The following is a 24,875-nucleotide window of genomic DNA, read 5'->3' as shown; positions in this document are numbered from 1 at the left end:
AGGATCTGTGAACTTTGAACGGTGGTGTTGGAGAAGACTCTTGAGAGTCCCTTGGACTGCAAGGAGATCAACCAGTCAATCCTAAGGGAAATCAGTCCTGAATATTCATTGGAAGGACTGATGCTGAAGCTGAGATTCCAATACTTTGGCCACCTGATGGGAAGAACTGACTCATTGGAAAAGACCCTGATGCTGGGAAAGATTGAAGGCAGGAGGAGAAGGGGACGACAGCGGATGAGATGGTTGGATGGCATCACCGACTCAATGGACATGAGTTTGAGCAAGCTCCGGGAGTTGGTGATGGACAGGGAGGCCTGGTGTGCTGCAGTCCATGGGATTGCAAAAAGCTGAGCGACTGAACTGAACTGAACAGTGAGGATCTCTGAACCAGACTGATCCGCCCACGGGCCAAGCATAAACCTACACAACTCGGCCTGAATTGCTCCACTTCCTAGAACTCCTTTTTTCTTTACCTGTTTGCTCCTGACATGTAAATACAACCCAATCTATGGCTCAGTGGTAAAGAATCTGCCTGCAATGCAGTAGATGTGGGTTCGATCCCTGGGTCAAGAAGATCCTCTGGAGAAAGAAATGGCAACCCACTGAAATAATTTTGCCTGGCAAATTCCATGGACAGAGGAGCCTGGTGGGCTACAATCCACGGGGCCACAAAGAGTTGCATACAACTTAGCAACTAAACAACACAAATATGATCTCTTCTACAAAGTCTTCCATGAACACTCTGCCAGACAGGATAGCTCCCTTTCTGAGTTTGTTTGTTAAACTCTTATTTAATACCAAACATCCACTATGGTCAGCTTCTTTGGTTATGCTCACAGCTCCTATCTGGCAAGGCAGTCCAGTGAATTAGGAGACCTTGCCTCCCAGACCCCAGAAGCCCGCACCTAACCCTATAGGAACACCTGACCCATAGTGCAGGCAGAAAGCAAATCAGATACTTCCGCTGAAAGTCTAGGGATAAAGACCCCTGGGAACAGGATGGAAAGAAACTAGCACATGTTGATGAAATAAATCACCTTAATGGCAGAGCTGGCAAAAAAAATGGCCAGCTTCCTGCAGATGAAGTTCCCTGAATTGATCTGATTCCCACCTTCTGAAGGCCTGGATTAATTCACTGTTTTTGCTAGATCTCTCTAACTTCTTACAGTTCTCTGTGATTTTATTAAATGGCTCTACCTTGAAGGAGTTTATGTTTCCTGGGAAGACCGTAATAAAATCATAAGCATAGTAAGACACTTCTTCACTTGCGGCACTCAAAATTGATTTTTTAAAAAGATTTTTTGATGTGGACCATTGTCAAAGTCTTTATTAGATTTGCTACACTATTGCTTTCTCTTTAATGTTTTGGATTTCTTGGCCACAAGGCAAGTGAGATTTGAGCTCTCTGACTACGGATTGAGCTCACACCTCCTGCGATGGAAGGTGAAGTCTTCACCACGGGACCATGAGGGAGGTCCCTCACATCCAGCTTAGAGTGCGTAATCCCTTGTGTACTTATTTCAGACCCTCCAGAAGTTAAAGATGATGACTTACTTCTCTGTAACTGCACCAGTTGTATGTGAATAGTATCTTGAATTTTAAAAGTAATACATTAGCAGAAACCTCTTCTCTATCACATCACATAATTTTTATCCAAATTAAATACCAGTAGTATATAGAGTCAAAATGAAAACAAACAAATGTGACTTCATATCATAAAAATAATTCCATTTTAGTAACAAAGAATTAATTTCAAAATGACTGTTCTAGGTTATCATGGAGTTCCAGTTCGAGTTCCCCGAGTCATACAGCAAATTTCCATTGGCCACCTGGTTACCTTTGTGTGTGTTCGTTAGTTACCTATGTTAGTATATATGCTTTCATGCTAGCCTCTCCGTTCATCTCTCCCTCTCCCTCTTCTCTCCCACCTTTGGCCATAAGTCTGTTCTCTATGTCTGTGTCTCCACTGCTGCTCTGTGAACAGGTTCACAGAGGTTTATGCTTGGCTCGTGGGCGGATCAGTGAACAGGTTCATCAGTACCATCCTTCCAGATTCTCTCTCTTTATATACATAGATAGACAGATAGATAGATATAAATATATATGTGCATTAATATATGATATTTGTTTTCCTCCTTCTGACTTACTTCACTCTGTATAATAGACTCTAGGTTCTGCGATAACCTAGAGGAGAGGCATGGGTGGCAGGTGGAAGGGAGAGTCAAGAGGGAGGGGACATATGTTCACCTATGGTTGATTCATGTTGATGTATGGCAGAAATCAAAGCAGTGTGTAAAGCAATCATCAGTCAACTACAAATAAAAAAATATTAGGAAAAAAATCAGTGTTCTAGGCAGATAATGAAATAATGCCGTTTGCAGTAACATGCATGGATCTGGTGCCATTCTGAGTGAAGCAAATCAGGCAGAGAATGAGAAATATCATATGACATCCTTTATGGGTGGAATCTAAAAAGAAATGTTACAAATGAACTTACTTACAAAGCAGAGATTCACAGACATAGAAAATGAACTCATGGTTGCCGGGGAGAAGGGACAGTTGAGGACTTTGGGAAGGTCATGTACACGTTGCTATATTTAAAACGGATAACCAACAAAACCCTATTGTATACCACATGGAACTCTGCTCTAGTTATGTGCCAGCCTGGATGGGAGGAGGATTGGGGGGAGAATGGATACACGTATATGGACGGCTGAGTTGCTTCAGTATTCACCTGAAGCTATCACAACATTGTCAATCAGCTATACCCCAACACAGAATGCTTTCTGTGTTAAAAAAAAAAAAAAAGTAAAAATAAAATTCACACACACACACACACGCATTTACACATGGAGCAATGCTCAGTGAAAACTAACTGACGGCTTGCAAGAAGGCTTTTGTACAACCTGTAAGAACGATGCAGATGGAAGTGGGAAGGAAGGGAAGAGAAGCAATCAGGCCAAGACCTGTGCCCTTCGGGGAGATCCCTCCTTCCTGGGGAGCGAGCTGTTCGAGTCACACACTGAGCATCCCAATTCTGTGGTCCAACAGTGGGAAGAAAGATGAGTGTCTTCAGCTGGATAGAAAGCCAGTGGGACTTAAAGAAGGAATGTAAAAGGCCTCGACTCCACTTGTGAAGAGTGCACACACACTTGCTTACTCGAGAAAGCAAATGGAAACCACACTGGCCTCTGGCCAGTTTCCCACCACTGCCCTGGCACGTACCCCAGCCTGAGCCCAGAGCTCATTCTGGCCCCACTGGCTTTGCAGTGCCACTCTACACTGGGTGAGAGCTGCCAGAGACAAGCAGAGCCCATGCTGGTGAGGGAGGGAGGCAGCTCAGAGCCAGTCAGCTCAGACTCCAAGTGGCATCTGAATGGGGTGAGGATGGCATCTGGGGCCTCAGTGGGCAGTGCACCAGAAGCAGGCCAGCACTCTGCCACAGCCCACACCCAGATCCACACTGAGTGACTGCTCCAGCCAGCCTCTCCTGATTTAGGGGCATGGGTACTGGTGGTGGAAGAAGGCAGACACAGTCAGAGGGGACTGACCCAGCTCAGCTCTGACCCTCAGGACTCCGCTCAGCAGCCTGGGACCTGACTTTGCCCCCAGTAGAGCAGAGTTGGCCACTAAGGATAGGGGAGCCCTGGCTAAGGATAGGGGAGCCCTGGCTCTTGCTCCAGCCGCTCCATCTCAAGCCCTTCTTCCTGACAAGCACACTTTGTGGAAAGACATGACTCTGCTTACAACAGATCCAGTTCTCCCACCAAAGCCAGCGGGCACACACAGACTGTACAAGGACGCCTCCACATAAGGATACCTCTTCAAGACCATAACCGGCAACTGTCCACCTAATTCAAAGAGACAGAGAGAGAGTCAACAACACGCTACTAAAAACCAGTGGGTCATCAAGAAGTCAAAGAGGAAATCAGGAGATAGCTCAAGGCAAGCGAAAATGAAAACACAGCTTTCCAAAAGCTACGGGACGCAGCGAAAGGAGTTCTGAGAGGGAAGTTTATAGTGAGACGGGCCTACCTCAAGATGTAAGAAAAATCTCAAATAGACGGCCCAACCTACCATCTAAAGGAATTAGAAAAGAAGAACAGACGAAGTCTACAGCAGCAGAAGGAAGGAAATAATAAAGATCAGAGAGGAAATAAAACAGAAAGCCAAAGCACAACGGAGCAGATCAGTGACCTCAAGAGCTGGTTTTTCTAACAGGTAAAACTGATAGATCTTTAGAAAGGCTCACCAAGAAAAGAAGAGAGAAGATTCAAATAAAATAAGTAAAGAAGGAGAAATAACAGCTGATATGGTACAGCTAATTAAAAAATCAGAACAGAATACTACAGCTATACGCCAACAAATTGGACAATACAGAAGAAATTAATACATTTTTAGAAACTCAAAACCTTCCAAAACTGAACAAAAGAAACAGATATTCTGAATAAATCACTAGTAGTGAAAATGAATCTGCAATTAAAAACAAACAAAACACCCAGACCAAACCAAACAAAAACTCCCAGTAAACAAACTCCAGGACTAGACAACTTCACAAGGGAATTCCACTGGACATATAATGAAGAGATAATATATAGTCTTCTCAAACTATTACAAAAAATTGAAGAGGAGAAAAAAGAAGAAAGTTCTCTGACTTTGAAGCATAATACGAAGCTACAGTAATTAGAGCAGTACAGTAATGGTACAAAAACAGACCAATAAAACAGAACAGACAGCCCAGAAACAAACCCATGCACTTATGCTGGGGTCTTTCTAATGCTATTCCGAATCTTTATAGATGAGTGTTTAATGAGAGAAATGCAGCTTTCTTTTGAAATATATTTAAAGATATCTTTCCTGACTGATATTAATACATTTACATCTCTACCAGAATGTTTATCACAATGCTTTAATTTCACCATTTTTGACAAAACTGACTAAAACCAAGCTTATTAAAGAACTGGAGCCTCAATCTGAAACAATCTATGACAAAGGAGGCAAGAATATACAGTGAGGAATAGACATTCTCTTCACTAAGTGGAGATGCAAAAACTGAACAGCTGCATAAAAAAGAATGACATTAGAACCACACACAAAGTGAAACCTCAAAATGGTTTAAAGACCTTAACACAAAACATGAGACCATGAAACTCTTAGAGGGGAACATAGGCAGAACACTCTTTAGCATAAATATAGCAATTTTTTTTTGGATCCATCTTCTCAGGAAAAGGAAACATAAGCAAAAAATAAACAAATGGGACCTAACTAAAGTTAAAAGCTTTTGCACATCAAAGGAAATGGTCCAAAATAAAAAAAAAAGGCAACCCATGGAATGGGAGAAAATATTTTCAAATGATATGACTGAAATGGGATTAATATCCAAAATACTAAATAGCTCATACAACTTACTATTTTAAAAAGTTTAAAAATTGGCAGAAGATATGAATAGACATTTGTCCAAAAAAGATATACAGATGGCCAACAGGCACATGAAAAGATGTTCAACATCACTAATTGTCAGAGAAACGCAAATCAAAAACACAGTGAGATATTACTTCACAGCTGTCAGAGTGCCTACCATCCAAAAGTGTACAAATAACAGATCTGGTGAGGATGTTGAGAAAACATGCCCTAGAGCACTGCTGGTGAACATGTAAATTGGTGAAGCCACTATGCAAAATACTACAGAGATACCTCAAACACTAAAAATAGAACTGACGTATGACCCAGCAATTTCACTCCTGGGCATGTATCTGAAGAGAACAAAAAAACTTTTTGGAAAAGATACATACACCCCAATGTTTGTAGCAGCATTATTTATAATAGCCAAGATACAGAAGCAACCTTAGATGCTTTCATCAACAGATGAAGGGATAAAAAGGATGTGAATACATATACACACACATACATACTACAAAAGATTTGCCCTAAAAAGAATGAAATTCTGCCACTTGCAACAGCATAGATAAATCACTAAGCATAGTGGGTATTATGCTTAGTGAGATAAGTCAGACAGAGAAAAACAAATAGTCTGTTATCACCTAACATGTTAAATCTAAAAAATAAAAGAAATGTATATAACAAAACAGGAACAGACTCACAGACACAGAGAACAAACTAGTGCTTTCCAATGGGAAGAGGGAAGTGGAAGAGGCAAGAAAATGGTATGGGATTAAGAGATACAAAATATTATGTACCAAGCAAATGAGCAACAAAGGATATATTGTATAGCACAGGGATATATATGGCCATTATTTTGTAATTACTTCAAATGGAGTAGAATATATATAAATATTGAATCGCTATGTTGCACACCTGTAATGCAATCTTGTAAATCAAGTACACCTCAATAAAAAGTATAAAATTAACAATGATAGTAATAATACTAATAAAAATTTTAAAAGATTAAATACCTACATTGGTATTAAGAATTCATTGACCTGTATATAGGGCTTCAAACATCCAGTTAGATCTAAGATTTCAATTTGATGGTTTTTTACATTTTTTATACCAAGAATTCTTTTCTAAGACACTGACCTGCATTTCTATCGCCTTCCTATTATGTTATATAAGGCCTTCCAGGTGGCTCAGTGGTGAAGAATCTGTCAGCTAACACAGGTAACACATGAGACGTGGGTTTGATCCCCGGGTTGGGAAGATTCCCGGGAGAAGGAAATGGCAACCCACTCCAATATTCTTGCCTGGAAAACTCCGTGGGTAGAGGAGCATGGTGGGCTACAGTTATTGGGTCACAAAGAGTTGGACATGACTGAGTACCCATACACAAACAGCAAACTCATAAAGAAAGATGCACAAGTATACATCAGTTCAGTTCAGTTGCTCAGTCGTGTCCAACTCTTTGCGACCCATGGACTGCAGCATGCCAGGCTTCCCTGTCCATTACCAAGCCCCAAAGCTGACTCAAGCTATTGTCCATTGAGTCTGTGATGCCATCCAACCATCTCATCCTCTGTCGTCCCCTTTGCCTCCTGCCTTCAATCTTTCCCAGCATCAGGGTCTCTTCCAGTGAGTCACTTCTTTGCATCAGATGGCCAAAGTATTGGAGTTTCAGCTTCAGCATCACTCCTTCCAATGAATATTCAGGACTGATTTCCTGATGGACTGGCTGGATCTCCTTGCAGTCCAAGGGACTCTCAAGAGTCTTCTCCAACACCACAGTTCAAAAGCATCAATTCTTCAGTGCTCAGCGTTTTTAACAGTCCAACTCTCACATCCATGTGTAACTATTGGAAAAACCATAGCTTTGCCTAGATGGACCTTTGTCAGCAAGTACAGATAAAATATAAAAACAGTATATGTGTATATAAGTATACATAAAATATCTTAAATCTTTAACAGCCACCAGCACCTTTCTTGGAGAAGGCAATGGCAACCCACTCCAGTACTCTTGCCTGGAAAATCCCATGGACGGAGGAGGCTGTAGGCTGCAGTCCATGGGGTCGCTAAGAGTCGGACACAACTTCACTTTCACTTTTCACTTTCCTGCATTGGAGAAGGAAATGGCAACCCACTCCAGTGTTCTTGCCTGGAGAATCCCAGGGACGGGGGAGCCTGGTGGGCTGCCGTCTCTGGAGTCGCACAGAGCTGGACTCAACTGAAGCGACTCAGCAGCAGCAGCAGCATCTTCCTTTATTCCATTCTGAATACACCTTCTACTCTTCATCTATCGACCTTAGACTTGCCCAACACAAGCTGCAACTAAGTGCAAAGACCCTCAGCAGAAGCCATAACACCCCACTGTGAACTCTGCTAAGCTGGTTGGTGAGGTAACCTTTACACTGTCAGAACTCCTTAATGGAAATTCTTTTACTATTGATTGTTCTTGGTCCATAAAATCTTCATGATCTGATGCTGAGAACAATTAAAAGATAAATCTATGTTGCAATTCTCAGTTGAAATGAAATGATACGGCATTTCTATAGGCACTTATCTGCTTAGTGGCCTGAAGGATTTGAACTCTCATTTCTAATGGATGTTTCCTATGGTGTTGTTTTTCAAAGATGCTTGAGGATATACTAATAAAGCTGAGAGAATTATATGTAAAGGATTTACACAAAGAGATAGAAAGCACAAAAAAATTAAAAAGTAGAAATGTAAAACATACCAACGTCTTAACACAGCAGAACACTTTATTACTGGAGCTTCTTTACTGCTAAACAATAAACACTTCAATTTAATATGGAGGGACTATTGCCTGCGTTCCCTTTATTTTTCCCGCCTTTTTCCTTTGTTACCCTCCATTAGCTGTGCTGCCTGTCTTGATGGATTAAGTTGACTTCCCTGAGTGGTTTATTGAGAAAGAATTCATCCACTTAAGCTCTATATTTATGATATATAACTTTATTTCAGCAAATGTCTCCTTTAATTTGCTTCTATTGGAAATTTGAATCGTGTAATTATCAAGCACTTGGTTTAAATTTTTCAAGAATAAAAACTGGTTACAAAAGCTTACAATTAAAGGTGTCAGAGAATGCAGTGTGTTCAAACTCTTATTTTCAGATTAGTTACCAGGCAAGGTATTATATAAAATACCCATGCATGCTCACACATCTTTAATTCTTTTGAAATCAGAATTTCTTGATTTAATTTTATGCCACAGCTGTGTAAATATTTTTGCATTAAAATTCAAATCAAGATTTTAAGCAGAATTGTTTATTCTTTGTCATTAGGAGCAGTCCTTGGGGTTGCAAAGAGTCGGACACAACTTAGCTACTGAATAACAACATAATGGAAAAAGTTGCTGTTTTTTTTCCAGCTTCACTTATTATTGGCACCACCACACAAACTTTTAGGACTATTGTCATTTGTGGGGAAATGTCTATCACGTGCCTTTCAAGTATATATGCTATAAAGACAGGAATTCTAAAACTTTATTTTCTAAAATTTCTAAAACTTTTCACAATTCCTGTGAAAAGTTACCAAAGAAGCACGAAAGGACATGCTCACAGCTCAGTGTGTGTGTGTGTGTGTTAGGGATGGGGGGTGGTGAGAAAACATTTGCGCGAGTGGAACGTGACGGATAATGAAGTGACGGAGCCAGGAGTGAGAACAGGCGAAGAAGATAGGCGCCAGTACCTGAGGAATCCTGACAGAGCCCAGCGCTAGCACCATGGCTCTGTATGGAAAACGGAAGAAGTTAAAAAGACAGCCCCAGGCCATGTTCTACTCTAAGAATCTGTGTCTTACTCCCCGGGCAAGAAGTTCTCGCCTTTATCCTATATTCCAATACTTGTGGCAAATGAAGTTGGACACACCACGAAGAATCCAGTTCTTTTGTTTTACCCATTTATTTTGACAGCGCCAGGTCTTTGCTGCGGCCTGACTTTCTCTAGTTGCTAGGTGTGGGCTTCTCATCGTGGTGGCGTCTCTTGCTGCAGAGCGCTGGCTCTGAAACACGGGCTCAGCAGTGGGGCACCTGGGCTTCGCTGCTCCGCAGCACGTGGCATCTTCCCAGACTAGGGATCGGACTGGTGTCGCCCGCACTGGCAGGCAGATTCTTATCCCTTGGACTACCAGGGAAGGCCAGAACCTGGCTATTTTAATAGCTTTGAGGACAGAAGCAATTACAACCGCTAGTTGTAAAGCTACCTCTTTCTTCCCCACTCATGGCAGCGAAGGAGTGAGACCGGCAGTATTATAAGCCCTTCCCCTGCTGGGTGTGCAGCGGGGCAACACACAGTAACACACAGGGCTCCACAGGCCACGTGCCAAACGCCACCAAGCGCCTGTTTCTGTATAGCCTCCAAGCTCACGATGGCTTTTAAATCTTTAAATGGTCAAAAAACTCAAAAGAATATTTGGTGATATATAAAAGGTATACGAAATTCAAATTTCAGTGTTCATAAACAAGGTTTTATTGGAGCACAGATCCAGCCATTCATTTATGTGCTGTATACGTGAATACTATGTTGATAAAAGGAGATAAGACAGATTTTACAAATTATATCTTGGGCTTTTTTTTCTGCCTCAAAATCAAGAATGGAGACCAGAAAGGGCGAAACCTGACATGCCTTCCAGCTTCCTCAGGGCACCTCTACCCATGACATGACTCCGAGACTCCATCAGGCTGCCTGCCGTCTTGCTCCTAAAACATGCCAAGCTCTTCCCCATTTCAGTATCTTTGCATCACTTGTTCCCTCTGCCCAGAACACGTTTTCCCTCCCTATTTGCATGGATAATTACTTCTTTTTTTAAAACTTTTTATTTTATATTGGAGTATAGCTGATTAACAATGCTGTCATAGTTTCAGGTAAACAAGAAGGAACTCAGACATACATATACATGGATCCATTCTTCCCCAAACTCCCCTCCCATCCAGGCTGCCACATAACATGGAGCAGAGTTCCCTATGCTATACAACAAGACCTTGTTAGTTATCCATTTTCAATATAACAGTGTGTACATGTCCATCCCAAACTCCTTAACTATCCCTTTCTGCCACCCCATCCTCCATTAACCATAAGTCCTTTCATATGATTTCTTTTGATATTCCACATATAAGGGATATTATACAATATTTCTCCTTCTCTGTCTGACTTACTTCACCCAGTATGACAGTCTCTAGGTCCATCCATGTTGCTGCAAATGACATTATTTCATTCTTTTTAATAGCTGAGTAATATACCAAGGGAACATTTCATGCAAAGATGGGCTCGATAAAAGACAGAAATGGTATGGACCTAACAGAAGCAGAAGGTATTAAGAAGGGGTGGCAAGAATACACAGAAGAACTGTACAAAAAAGATCTTCAAAACCAAGATAAGCACGATGGAGTGATCACTCACCTAGAGCCAGACATCCTGGAATGTGAAGTCAAGTGGGCCTTAGAAAGCATCACTACGAACAAAGCTAGTTCATAATGGAACTAGCTGATGGAATGCAACTAGGTGATAGAATTCCAGTTGAGCTATTTCAAATCCTGAAAGATGATGCTGTGAAAGTGCTGCACTCAATATGCCAGCAAATTTGGAAAACTCAGCAGTGGTCACAGGACTAGAAAAAGTCAGTTTTCATCCCAATCCCAAAGAAAGGCAATGCCAAAGAATGCTCAAACTACCACACAATTGCACTCATCTCACACACTAGTAAAGTAATGCTCAAAATCCTCCAAGCCAGGCTTCAGCAGTACGTGAACCGTGAACTTCCAGATGTTCAAGCTGGTTTTAGAAAAGGCAGAGGAACCAGAGATCAAATTGCCAACATCTGCTGGATCATCGAAAAAGCAAGAGAGTTCCAGACAAACATCTATTTCTGCCTTATTGACTATGCCAAAGCCTTTGACTGTGTACATCACAATAAACTGTGGAAAATTCTTTAAGAGATGGGAATACAGACCACCTGACCTGCCTCTAAAGAAACCTATTTGCAGGTCAGGAAGCAACAGTTAGAACTGTACATGGAACAACAGACTGGTTCCAAATGGGAAAAGGAGTACGTCAAGGCTGTATATTGTCACCCTGCTTATTTAACTTATATGCAGAGTACATCATGAGTAACACTGGGCTGAAAGAAGCACAAGCTGGAATCGAGATTGCTGGGAGAGATATCAATAACCTCAGATATGCAGATGACACCACCCTTATGGCAGAAAGTGAAGAGGAACTAAAAACCCTCTTGATGAAAGTGAAAGAGGAGAGTGAAAAAGTTGGCTTAAAGCTCAACATTCAGAAAACGAAGATCATGGCATCTGGTCCCATCATTTCATGGGAAATGGATGGGGAAACAGTGTCAGACTTTATTTTGGGGGGGCTCCAAAATCACTGCAGATGGTGACTGGAGCCATGAAATTAAAAGACACTTAGTCCTTGGAAGGAAAGTTACGACCGACCTAGATAGCATATTCAAAAGCAGAGACATTACTTTGCCAACAAAGGTCCAACTAGTCAAGGCTATGGTTTTCCAGTAGTCATGTATGGATGTGAGAGTTGGACTGTGAGTAAAAGCTGAGTGCCAAATAATTGATGCTTTTGAACTGTGGTGTTGGAGAAGACTCTTAAGAGTCCCTTGGACTGCAAGGAGATCCAACCAGTCCATTCTAAAGGAGATCAGTCCTGGGTGTTCTTTGGAAGAAATGACACTAAAGCTGAAACTCCAGTACTTTGGCCACCTCATGCGAAGAGCTGACTCATTGGAAAAGACTCTGATGCTGGGAGGGATTAGGGGCAGGAGGAGCAGGGGACGACAGAGAATGAGATGGCTGGATGGCATCAACACCTCGATGGACATGAGTCTGAATGAACTCCAGGAGTTGGTGATGAACAGAGAGGCCTGGAGTGCTGCAATTCATGGGGTCGCAGAGTCGGACACGACTGAGCGACTGAACTGAACTGAATATTCCATTTTAATTCTTTCTTGTTATTCAGGGGGTCAACTCAAATGGCTCCATTGAGAAATGTCTTTCCCAGCACCATATGCAAGGCAGGTTCCTCCGTATTATCCAGGTCCCATGTCTCGCCCTCCTTTCCCTAGTTCGTTTCCTTCATTACACTCAAAGGATGCTCATCTGTCTTTGCCTTTGGGGGTTGTATCTCAGCCAGATAAAAGACCTCTAAGATCAGGGCCAAGGTTGGGGCTATCATCTTGTCCGCAGGGCACAGCAGAGTGTCAGGCATATAGTAAGGGCTCAAAGATATTTCTTGAAAGAATAATCAAAAGCAGTTCTTTCCTCCTCCCTCTGCACTCTAGAGGGACAGCTGAGCTTAGTGACTTGTTTCCAAAGAGTAAAGTATGAAGGTGACGGTAGGGATGGACTGTACCCTTATAATGGAGAAAATTGGAAAGCAGAACCCTAATCATGTGATTAAATTAGCATCATCAGTGATAAGGCATCTGATAGACAGGACTGAAGAGACTTAGCAGCAGCAGCAGCATATAGTCTTGCCATGATATGACAAGAATGTCACTTGGCCTCTGCAGTCTTCTTTTCCAAAGCGTGACAAATCCAAATTGAGGGACATTCTACAAAATAACTCATATGCCTCAAAACTGTCAAGGTCAAGAAAAGCAAGGGCAGTCTGAGAAACTATCGTATCCCAGAGGAGGCTAAGGAAACACAGCAACTATTAATACATGTAATGTGGTAACCTAAATGGGGTCCTAAAACAGAAAAAGGAAATTAGGGGAAAACTAGTAAAATCAAAATAAAGTTTGGTTAATAGTAACATACCACTGTGGGTTTCTTAGTTGTGACAAAGGTATCATAGTGATTTAAGATGTTAACAATAGGGAAACCAGGTGAGAAATATGTAGGAAGAAGTCTTTATCATCTTTGCAAGTTTTCTATAAATATAAAACTCCTCTAAAATTAAGTTTATTTTAAGAAAGGTGAAATGAAGAAGAACAGCATCTCCTTGGGACCATATACAGAACTAATCATTTTAAGTGGAAGACCCATGGAATTTGGGGTTTTCTCCATATGAGGAAAAAAGAACTCATATATATTTTAATAAATTTGTCTTGGAATCAACACTAGCCATCTAGAACTGTGGACCAGAATGTGAAATGTCAGTTAAAGTTCGACCTTGAATAACTTGGGAAGCAAATCTGTTAAAGATTAATTAAACTAGATGTGAAGGTATTTGAAAACTGATCTATGCACTCCATGTCAAAGGAACTCAAAATAACATTTTTCTAAGTTACTAAATTTGGGGTAATGGTGGGGAGAGTGGAATGCAGAGGGAAAAAAAGAATTCCCTGGGTAAGGGGCAAGAATTTCTCTCAATCAGGGTAGGAGATATCAAGTTCAATGTCACTTCCCTGGGAAGGCTTCCTGGTCAACCAGACTAGGTTAGGTCCCCTAACTCCAACACTTCTCATACAACTTCCTCCAACTGTAATTTATTCACTTGTAAAAGTAATCATTCACTGTCATCGTTCTCAGAACAAGAATTTGCTCTTTCACTTTTAAGACATAGTTCAAATGAGTCAGAGGGGTTATCACAATATAGCAGCCCACCCAGACCTGAGTGAAACAGGATTAGGTCATCATAGTCCTAATAGTCATAAGTTGCTCAGTTGTGTCCGACTCTTTGTGACCCCATAGACTGTAACCTACCAGGCTCCTCCGTCCATGGGATTTTCCAGGCAAGAATACTGGAGTGGGTTGCCATTTCCTTCTCCAGGGGATCTTCTCAACCCAGCAACTGAACCCAGGTCTCCCGCATTGTAGGCAGATGCTTTACCATCTGAGCCATCAGGGAAGTCCAAGTCTCACAGTCATCATAGTCTGCAGCTAAGATGCAATGTAATTCAACCGATTAGTATTTTTTTTTTTAATGACTGAAGTGAATTTTATTTATTTTTGCAAAGTTACCATCAGTTCAGTTCAGTTCAGTTCAGTTCAGTCGCTCAGTCATGTCCAATTCTTTACAACCATGAATCGCAGCATGCCAGCCCTCCCTGTCCATCACCATCTCCCAGAGTTCACTCAGACTCACATCCATGGAGTCAGTGATGCCATCCAGCCATCTCATCCTCTATTGTCCCCTTCTCCTCCTGCCTCCAATCCCTCCCAGCATCAGAGTCTTTTCCAATGAGTCAACTCTTAGCATGAACTGGCCAAAGTACTGGAGTTTCAGCTTTAGCATCATTCCTTCCAAAAGAACACCCAGGGCTGATCTCCTTCAGAATGGACTGGTTGGATCTCCTTGCAGTCCAAGGGACTCTCAAGAGTCTTCTCCAACACCACAGTTCAAAAGCATCAATTCTTCAGCGCTCAGCTTTCTTCACAGTCCAACTCTCACATCCATACATGACCACTGGAAAAACCATAGCCTTGACTAGACGGATCTTTGTTGGCAAAGTAATGTCTCTGCTTTTGAATATGCTATCTAGGTTGGTCATAACTTTTCTTCCAAGGAGTAAGCACCGTTAATTTCATGGCTGCAGTCACCATCTGTGGTGATTTTGGAGCCCAAAAATATAAAGTCTGACACTGTTTCCACTGTTTCCCTATCTATTTCCCATGAAATGATGGGACCAGATGCCATGATCTTCGTTCTTTGAATGTTGAGCTTTAAGCCAACTTTTTCACTCTCCTCTTTCACTTTCATCAAGAGGCTTTATATGGTTTTAAATAAAATTTATTGGAGGATAATGGCTTTACAGTGTTGTGTTGATTTCTGCCATAAAATAACGTGAATCAGCGGTAAGTATACATGTACCTCCTCCCCGATCACGAGCTTCCCTCCTGCCCGCCTCCCCACCCCGCCACTCGAGGTCATCGCAGCGCACTGGGCTGAGCTTCCCGTGCTATACCTCTGCTTCCTATCTAGCTATTCCTACCTGCTTCTTTTACACATGGTCATGTATATATGTCAGTGTGGCTCTCTCAGTTTATCCCACTTTCTCCTCCCCTGCTGTGTCCACAAGCCTACATCCTGTTGGGATGTTATGGTGCAGGATAATTACATCTTCCAACTAAAATAGGTATTAATTAGATCCATCACCTCTCATATTGAAGTAATACCTGTACTTGACACATTTCATGTGACGTGTACCCACCTTCCCCACGAAGACACTGTTACGAGATGTAAATAACCCAATAAGTGGTTATCCCACCTGAAGAAGTATAAAATAGAATGCAGAGGTTATTGTTTATCTACTTGACATGAACCTTCTTTCGGTGATCAAAAAATAAAACGTTTTTCTCCTTCCTCCCCAAGTCTCTGGGCAAAGTTTGGTTCAATCTCAATAGATACTGTAGAAAGCTTTTAACATTTTAAAATATGGTGTAATTAAAACAAAACAAAACAAAATCCCACCCTCCTAGATTTTACCTTCTAATTTCCTCCTTTTATTAATAAGGGTTTAGGACAGGGAGCTTTAGGCAAAGAGCGCCGGCGTCACCCTCAAGTGGCAGCTTCTTTAGCCGCAGAGCCCGGGAGGAGTTACAGGGTTATGATACAGCCCAAGCCCCAGAGCGGGAGCAGAGGGGCCGCCAGCCCTGCACCCAGCTCACGCTTAGACCAGAAGGGAGGCGTGCCCTCACGGAGAGTTATAAGGCCTCAGCTCGTGTTTGGAAAGTCATTCAGAGCCACTGAGAACCATCTGCACTGTCAAAACCTTTAGAAAGAGGGCTGTGCACAAAGCCCGTATCAGAGCGCTTCTGACAGGAGGACAGCAGGTGAGCAGAACCATGCGTTGCCGTGCTCAGTCGCTGAGTCGTGTCCCACTCTTTGCGACCCCGTGGACTGTAGCCCGCCAGGCTCCTCTGTCCATGGGATTCTCCAGGCAAGAATACTGGAATGGGTTGCCATGCCCTCTTCCAGGGGATCTTCCTGACCCAGGGATTGAACCCAGGTCTCCTGCACTTCCTGCAGCTTCTTTACCACTGAGCCACTAGGAAAGCCCCAAGCAGAACCATTACTGAGCACAAGTAAGTTCTGTTGCCTTCCTCTTTTTCAGCACTATGCGTCCACTAAAAAAAAAGCATCTGAAGCGGTGCCTCTCACCTTTTAACAGGTTCAAAAGAGGAACTGGCCAGAATGCAGATTCTGACCCCCTAGGTCTGGGTGGAGCTCTGAGACCTTGCATTTCTAACAAAGCTTCCCAGCAGTGCTAATGTTGTTGTTCACAAGACCAGAGAGTGAAGAGCAGGAATCTAAAGGAAACTAACTCTTTTTTAAATTCTAATCTAAAGGAAACTAATTCTGTGTTGAAAGGAGTTTTATACCTAAGATTAATTCTCTAAATATATATTCAGCATCCATCCAAGGGAACCACAAAGAAACAACAGACTAGCAAATTAGATTAAATGCCAAACACAACCTGAATGTAACACACAGGGATGCATTACTAACTCAGAAAGGTTTCACATTAATTAACCTAATAGGTAATTTTATTTAGCCATGGTTCACTGAAATATACCATTGTGCAATTAAAGCTAGTGCAAGCTGATGCACAAGGTGGCCATTTATTTATCTTACTTTTCTCTGCTGGAATATGTTATATAATTGCAAAACAGAACAAAGAGGTTTCTTTCCCTATGAGTTTACCTTCTAAAAGATGAAAGACTTTTTGTTAAAAAAAAAATGGTTTTTTGGTTAAACTTGCAAGAAAATTTATGCCACATAACAAATGTGATCTTTTCATGTTGGCATTTGCAGTATTTGAAAAGTGAAAGATTAAAAAATTACAGCCCACGTGCCCTTGGTGACTACTGAAGGAACTGAATTGATTAAACTGTCACTCATCATTTACTGCGGTTAGTGCTTCATTAGGTACAGATAGGCACAATACATCTTAGTCAAATACTTCTATGGAGTACTTAGCTCTCAGGGAATGAAAACAAAACCAATCCAAACACTAGACTGTGGATAAAAGCCCATCTCAGAGAACCTTCAGTTCAAAACAACCAACTTTTTCTATATGGGGAAGCTTTAAGATTTATTTTTCAAACTACGAAGCAAAATTCTATCTCTAAGAATGATACTTATAAAAATTTAAAAAAAGCAAAGAAAGAAGTGTGTAAAGTAAGGTAGTTCAATGAAGCCAAAGCCCAGGGTGGCCTGCTGCTGACGAGAGAGGAGAGATCAGGCAATGGTTCACACTGAAATGGTCCACTGAAATAAAACTGACCAGAAAGATCTAGAAGCCTGGCCACCTTAAAGTACCAACTGGCAACACTGTTCGTGAAGTTACAATGACAATTTTTGCTCACACATTTTAATATGCATATTTCTATTTCAATAATATTTTAGTGTGTGTATTCCAGTATACTTATCTGCATTTTAGTGGACGTGGATGTGTGTACATACATACTTTCTATATATTTGTATATAAATATATGTAATATATGTATTAAATATAATATAGAAATGTATACTTAAAATACATATACTTACATACATATGTGAAGTCGTTCAGTCGTGTCCGACTCCTTGTGACCCCATGGACAGAGGAGCCGGCACCTCACCTCCTAACTGTTTCTAAATAGTCCTCGATTCTGGTTTCCACCCACTTTCCCCCCTCTCTCCATTTTTTCCTTTTTCTCTATCTGCTTCTTAAACTGTCCCTCTTCCCTACCCACAAACATCAGCTGCTTCACTTCTTGGCGGGGTATTTTTGTTCATGACCTGGCCAATGTGTCCTCAGCTCTAGCTCTCTCACTGGCTTATTACACCATTTTTCCTTCTGATCTTGAAAGCATGGATCTTTCTCATCTTTATAAGCCCCAGGACCTAACCTGGTGCCTGACACAGAATTAAGTGTTCAATAAATATCTTTCAAATAAATGAATTAAACAAACTATTCTGAGGAGTGCACAGAAGCAACTGAAATAGAGATAGGAATTTGATTTAGAACCAATATCATCATATAAAATTAAATAGAAAAAAAATCAGTTCAGTTACACCAAAATATCTAAACCCAAATTTCATTTATGTCACTCCAAAGGAATTCCAACTGTCTCCATGGAAACCTCTGGTTCAGCAGTACAATTTATTTGATTGCTAAAATTTAGAGACAGAGGGGCTTTACAGAATTCCTACGACAGTGCTTTGATTTTTACATGCAAGTAAACCGTATTACTTGTTTAAATGTCAACCCCAGAACCTGAAAATGTGACTGAGAATCCTGGGTCAGTGAGCATTAAGCCACACTGCCTCCTCAATTAGGACATCGTGTTTTTATGAAGTCGATATGGTCAGATTGAAAAAGAAGAAACAGAGATGGCAAATTCGTTCTTGAGCCTGGTAACAAATGCTGAGAAGGATAAAGATAAAATCAAAAGGAAAGCCTTCAAAATTAAGGTCTAGGCAGGAAAACACAAGAAGACTACTCTTAAAAACTGAAGTCTATCACCGTTGATAGTGTACAGAAACTAAGATGGGGGTTCAAGGATATTTGAAAGTTGAAAACAGACGTCCATAGACAACGAAAACTCCAGAGATTAAGTCTTACAACAAGAGCCACAGGTTATACAGATAACTGGGAATTTCAGACTAGTTATACCTAGAAACCAGTAACAACCAATACAAAAATGTAAATAAGAAAGTCCCTCACTGAGGACTACAATGGGGGAAAAAATGTAAAACTCAACATATTGCATCGAACAGCAGAGAAATATTATTTCTTATACTATGGAACCATAAAGGAAGAGATAGATTCCATTTGATCAGTCATTTAAAATTCTGCAACTGAGAGCATGTCTCCAAGGAATAACTGCAGACCGTGCAGGACAAGAAAAAACCAATTAATAAGCTTCACACATCTTTAATTCCTGTTTATATGACAGCTGAGGCAGAACAAGGAAGTCATAAGATTTCTCCCTCCAAATCTATTAATCATCCTGAATAATGTGGGGAATTAGGAAAAAATTATTTGTGGGCAATTATCTTAAAGATCAAAGTAAATGACACATTCAAGCAATCTTTTCAGAGAAATTATATCTAGCAAAACACAAGGAGAAATCACTGCTGAAATCGTCATGTAAATTGCTCTCCTGAAAGGAGAAATCTGAACTTCAATTTACAGAATGTTAAGCTGATGTATTTAGTTCTAGTTATCAAACGGCACGGCTGGACTTGGACAGTCAATGGTTAAGAACCTTGGAATGAGCACCACTTATATATACAACTAGATGGATGGTTTGACAATGAAATGATTGACAACCATCTTAGATAATATCTGGAAGACCCAAAGGCAAACACCTTCCCACTATAAATCCCTATGGTCCAATTTCTGGTGAAGTGTGCAGGCTTCTTGGAATACACTCAAAGACTTGCCCTGGAATGTGACTGTACAGATTAGACACTGCATATAATGTGGTTGATGCCCCCTGGAGTGGTATCAGGCTTAGTACTAGAGGGTACTGCTTGAGGGCAGGGACCAGGGCTTTTTCACACTTGAACCTCTGGACATTCTGTAAGGTTAGTTAAATGAATGAATGACTAAAGATAATCACAATGTGTAAGGGAGATCTTTATGGGAAGGGAGCTACTCTGGGATTCTAGAAGCTCTTTTTCCCTCTGTGCCCGCACCAACCAGCTACTATGAAGAGAACAACCAAGAATCTTCAGATTTGGGAGGCAGGGGTATAAAAATGGCCATCAAACTAAAATAAAATTATGAATTGACATTATTAGGTAGCTAAAATTCTGAAACAGCTTCTAAATTAAACATGTTAGGATTAAATGTGACGGACAAAAATGTCTATAATTGATATAATAAAGGTTTTGAATTTGTTGAGTCTATTTTAGGCTATGAATATATTCTGTCTTCAGAAGCAAACATGGGGAAAGCTAGCTATCAAGGAAGAACCACCGAATTATCAATGAGAGAGAACAGAAACGGTTTGCCAAGCTCTGCAGACAAGGCAATTACGTGAACATCTCATTCTTAGAATTGTACTGTCTCACATGGAAAGCTCACATGGAAATACAGAGAAATATAAAATGCCGTAGCAAAAGATGAACAATCCACATATGTATAGGAAAACAGGAAGCTACTCAGATTTGGTCCTCAGTAATTACTAAGTCCCTTAGACTTCCCTGGTGGCTCAGATGGTAAAGCGTCTGTCTACAATGTGGGAGACCTGGGTTCGATCCCTGGGTCAGGAAGATCCCCTGGAGAAAGAAATGGCAATCCACTCCAGTACTATTGCCTGGAAAATCCCATGGACAGAGGAACCTGGTAGGCTACAGTCCATAGGGCCGCAAAGAGACGCGACTTCACTTTTCACTTAGACTGCATTTGTTCCTTAGACAGACTATAATTAAATTTTGTTTTATATTTTAATGGAATTTAAAGCAGGCTCTTTCTTGGCCACTCATAGGCTAGTTAAGTTTGATTTTAATTCTGTTTCAACTATTGTACTATTTCTTTATTTCTCCAGTGATCTTTTATCAATAAGAACTTAAGGACATTACATTTGACGAGCGAAACTAAAAGAGAAACACAAATGCTCTAGTTCATCAATTACATAATATAGTCTAAAACTAAGAAAGCTACTAGTACATTTAAGTTACATTAATTCATACAGCAGAATACCAATAAATGAAAATGTGATTTCTAATTAAAGTACATGCTAGATAAAGAAGTGTGCTAGATAAAGTAGTGTCTTGAGGAGTTAATTCACAAATGTCATAACCACACAAAGTCCCCATTTTTGTCCTTCAATGAACAGTTTTGACACCTAAATCCCTTTACCAACAATTATGTTTATACAAGCTTCTAGCTTCTCTCCAATCACATTTCCATTCAATCATATCTTTCTTGTGCATGTAAGTTAACAGGCTACCTTTTTACCCTTATTGGATTAGAAACTTTATATGGACTGGAACACTTGCTGAGTTATACTAGTTGTTTCTGCTTGTTTTAATAGTAAGCTCTTGTTGGATTCACACATGCTGTTGATCCAAAGAGCTACTTGCAATCACGTCTCTCAATTCATGGAAAATTTTTATCTTTTAAAAAATTATCACTGCACTTCCTATTCCTTTCTATCGTTAGCTTGTCAAAAAGTACATGGCTCTCTTTTCATGCTTGTTTTCCTAACAAAGCTGCCATGACTGCATTCACAGTTAAATGGCAAGGATTACAAATTTCTACCAGCACACTAAGATGCTGGCAGTCAAGAGGCTCCTGCCTGCCTTGTGCTGTTTGACTGACTCCAACTCATCAACACTTGCAACTCAAATCTTGCAATCCAAGAAAAATCATAATTTTCTACGGGACGAGGACCTGAGCAGTCAACTGTCCATAAGTAAAGCTGTCGATATTAAATTAACAAGAGTAGGACATTTAGTAAAATGTACACAAACCCTGCTGTCCTGCCCCCCAAAGTGAATGAAGCGTCAGTTAAGGAATAACATTTTAAACAAGGATAAAATAGATGCAGGAGATGAGACACAGGAGATGCGGGTTCACACCTTTGGGTCAGTAAGATCCCCTGGAGGAGGACATGGCAACCCACTCCAGTATTCTTGCCTGGAGAATCCCAAGGAGAGAGGAGCCTGGCAGTTCCAGTCCGTGGGGTCACAAACAGTTGGACACAATGGAAGTGACTGAGCACACAAAACAGATGAGGACATACAGGAGGATGAGAGAGAGTTTTTTTCAGTAGTGAACACAAGTGCGGCTATCTGGGCAGACCATGGGCAGTTATAATGGCCCAAGTTACAGACAAAGCATTCAAGTACAGCAGTTAACAAAAGGCACACGACTCCAAAGTGTGACGTGAACCAACATCTGGAAATAAGGTGGAGGACTGGACGTATGTACAAAGTAATTAGCCCACATGCTTTCTCTGACCATTTCTCACCAATCCACCAGCGAGACGCCCGATGTTTATCATCTGGAGAAATTAAGTCCCAAAAGGCTCAGATTGAGGATAAGCAGTGAGAGCAGGGTGAGGCAGAGCTGGAAAGGGGGAAATTAAGTAAAAACACATTTAACTGATCTGTGTATCTATTGGCACAAAGAGAAAAAGACACAGTCAAAGCTCACTTTTGGAAACTTCCCTGGTGGTGAAGTAGTTAAGACTCTGCACTCCCAGTGTGGGGGGCACAGTCCTTGGTCAGGGGGCTAAGATCTCACCTGCCACACAGTGCAGCCAAAATAAATAGATAATAAAACAAACAGCAAAGCTCATGATCAAGCAATTTCAGAGTACCAGGGTTAGACAAAAGAACTTAATACTTTCCAGAGAGAAAGTATAATGAGGCACATAAATGACTGTAAATCTGAATGGAATCAGACTTTTCAGCAGCAAAACTAGAAGCTCTGAAGAAATTAAATAATACATTCAAAATTCTGGGGGGGGACTCATTACGTTCTCATTCAAAGTATTATCAGTCGTGTGTGGGAGATGAAAACCAAGAATTTGAAGACTTGCATCTTTCTTATATTCGTTCTTAGGCAACAAAAGGAGGAAGACAAGGAACCCAGGGAACAGAGAATCTATGATCAGTGAAGGTCAGAAGGAAAAGGAGTGGAACCCAGGACAGAATGAATTTACTACTTATAGAAGTGTAAGAATGAAGAAGACATACTGAAACACTGAGAGGCTGGTAACAGCAGGAAGTCATCACCTGCCTTATAACTAACAGCCATTACTGACCCTAGAATCAGAAAGGTCAGGTGTCACTGAAATCTACTGACAGCTACGGGGGCTTCCCTAGCGGCTCAGCGGGTAAAGAATCCACCTGCAAGGCAGGAGACATGGGCTCGATTCCTTGGTTAGGAAGATCCCTTGGAGAAGAAAATGGCAACCCATTCCAGTATTCCTGTGGAGCCTGGTGGGTTACAGTCCGTGGGGTCAGAAAGAATTGGACATGACTGGGCACGAACATGATTCACAGCTAGAGCCGTGACAGAGGTCCTTTCTCACAGAAACTGTAGTTAGCCATTCCCAGAAATATGGTTTAAAGCAGGGAAGAAGTAAGGATGACGATCCAACCCTCTCCCATGCCCTTTGCCTGAACTCAATTGGAAACCAGTAGCGAAGGCAGCTTGGAGGAGGTATTCCTTAGTGGCCAGCCATCCAGGACAGAGGTCAGGGCAGAAGGAGGCACAGAGCAGACGCAGCAGGAGACAGAAAATAAAGAACTAAGGACCTGGAGAGCAGGAGAGAGTGTAAATGGAAGTCCTAAAATGAGAGCCATTCGGCGGTATGAAGGCAAGAAACCACACAGCCAAGAGAGGACGCTCTTAAGGAAACGCGTGGGAAAGGGAGATGTCAAGACAATTAAAAGGGACTGACAAATTTGCTTATGCTTTCGAGCATCTGGAAAATATTTTTCATGTGTCACTGACAAATCTTTTATGCCTATAAGTAACAGCAGGGACAAAGACAACTAAACTAAAAAAAATCAAACACAATTAGAAAGTTTAAGAAAAGCAAAACACTGTACAAGAAAGGATACATAATCATGAATGCTACATGACTTCACCATGAACAATACGCACATATTAATATTTCAAAATGTGATATAAATTCTATATCAACACAATGAGGGAAGGTTAATAGAAGAAAGTTAAATCTTTGTCTACTATGCACCTACTTAGTAGACATGTCTAAAAGAGTAAATGAATGGGTAGCAATATAATTATTTAAGACACATGGAGACAGACCCTGAGTTGAAAGTAGTAGCTGCTTCTGAGAAACAGGATTAGAGGGTGAGAGGGAGGGGCCAAGAGATGGCTGCTCATTATAATTGTGGCAGCTATTAGCTACTGGTCATAACTGATGAACTGAGGGCAGGAGGAGAAGAAGGCGACAGAGGATGAGATGGTTGGATGGCATCATTAACTCAATGGACACGAATTTGAGCAAACTCTGGGAGACAGTGAAGGGCAGGGAAACCTGGCAGGCTATAGTCCACGGGGTTGCAAAGAGCTGGACACGACTGAGCGACTGAACAACAACAACGAATGTAGATTTAATTATCAGAGTGTTCTGATTTGGAAACTGAAGGGAAGGGTAGTTAAGGAATTTTGTCAGCTATGTTCACACAGCTAAGGAGAGGCAGAGTCAGAACCTAATTTGGGCTTTTGATGTGTTTTCTACTATAATACAGTCTCCTTAAACAGCAAACCACCGCTAGTTACCAGGAGCAGAGAATCGACTTGTAAATTAAAAAAAAAAAAATGCACAACTCACAAAACATAAAAAGCACTAGTAAGCATCCAGTATTTTCCAAACATTGAGCACTAACATATATTTCCAACTTAAATGCATGGGTGCACACACAGACACACACATACACACATAAGATCAGAACATCCTGGGCCAAATTTCTCTCTAAGTCTCTAGACACAGTGTCTTAATCTCCCTAAAACCAAACACAGAAGCTTTTAATTCTTAAATATATCCCACAGCGCCTGTCCACAGCATACTTTAATAGAAATGCAAA

General features: G+C 41.1%; 1 protein-coding gene across 4 annotated transcripts in view; it reads right to left on the bottom strand.

Annotated features, from left to right (window-relative positions):
- The window catches only part of CDK14 (cyclin dependent kinase 14), a 677,451-nt gene that overhangs the window by 258,341 nt on the left and 394,235 nt on the right, over nt 1-24,875 (bottom strand). The gene's annotated exons all lie outside the window — the stretch shown is intronic.

The sequence above is a fragment of the Ovis aries genome, chromosome 4 (assembly GCF_016772045.2).
Source record: "Ovis aries strain OAR_USU_Benz2616 breed Rambouillet chromosome 4, ARS-UI_Ramb_v3.0, whole genome shotgun sequence".
Taxonomy (NCBI): Eukaryota; Metazoa; Chordata; class Mammalia; order Artiodactyla; family Bovidae; genus Ovis; species Ovis aries.
Note: the sequence above shows the minus strand (reverse complement) of the source record. Positions and strands in the feature narration are given on the sequence as shown.